The 381-nt window shown below is 42.7% G+C and overlaps 1 protein-coding gene across 1 annotated transcript in view; it reads left to right on the forward strand.

Moving 5' to 3' along the window:
* ASPSYDRAFT_55203 (uncharacterized protein) overlaps positions 1–381 on the forward strand; it is a gene marked incomplete at both ends in the record, with an annotated part of 6,204 nt that overhangs the window by 3,787 nt on the left and 2,036 nt on the right. The gene's annotated exons all lie outside the window — the stretch shown is intronic.

The following is a 381-nucleotide window of genomic DNA, read 5'->3' on the forward strand; positions in this document are numbered from 1 at the left end:
ACTAAAGGGACTTCAATCTCAACCAGAACTCCGCAACCACAAGAGTAGGCTATCTGTGAGACAAGAAGATGCATTAATAGCATNGATAGTATCACTTGATATACGTGGCGCTGCCCCAAGGCACTTTCAAGTACGAGAGATGGCCAATATTATCCTAGGCGCTGATTCTGTCGCCCCCCNAAAGCCAGTAGGAAAGAACTGGGTAACAGAGTTTATCAAGCGTCGCCTGGAGATTAAAAGCAGATTTGCTAGAAAGATCAATTGCTAAAGAGCACTATGTGAAGATCCGAAGGTTATTGATGCTTTTTTCGACGAGTTGCAGAAGGTTAAAGATCAGTATGGTATCGTGGATGAAGATATCTATAACTTTGATGAAACTGG

Source organism: Aspergillus sydowii (genome assembly GCF_001890705.1).
Source record: "Aspergillus sydowii CBS 593.65 unplaced genomic scaffold ASPSYscaffold_2, whole genome shotgun sequence".
NCBI classification, from domain to species: Eukaryota; Fungi; Ascomycota; class Eurotiomycetes; order Eurotiales; family Aspergillaceae; genus Aspergillus; species Aspergillus sydowii.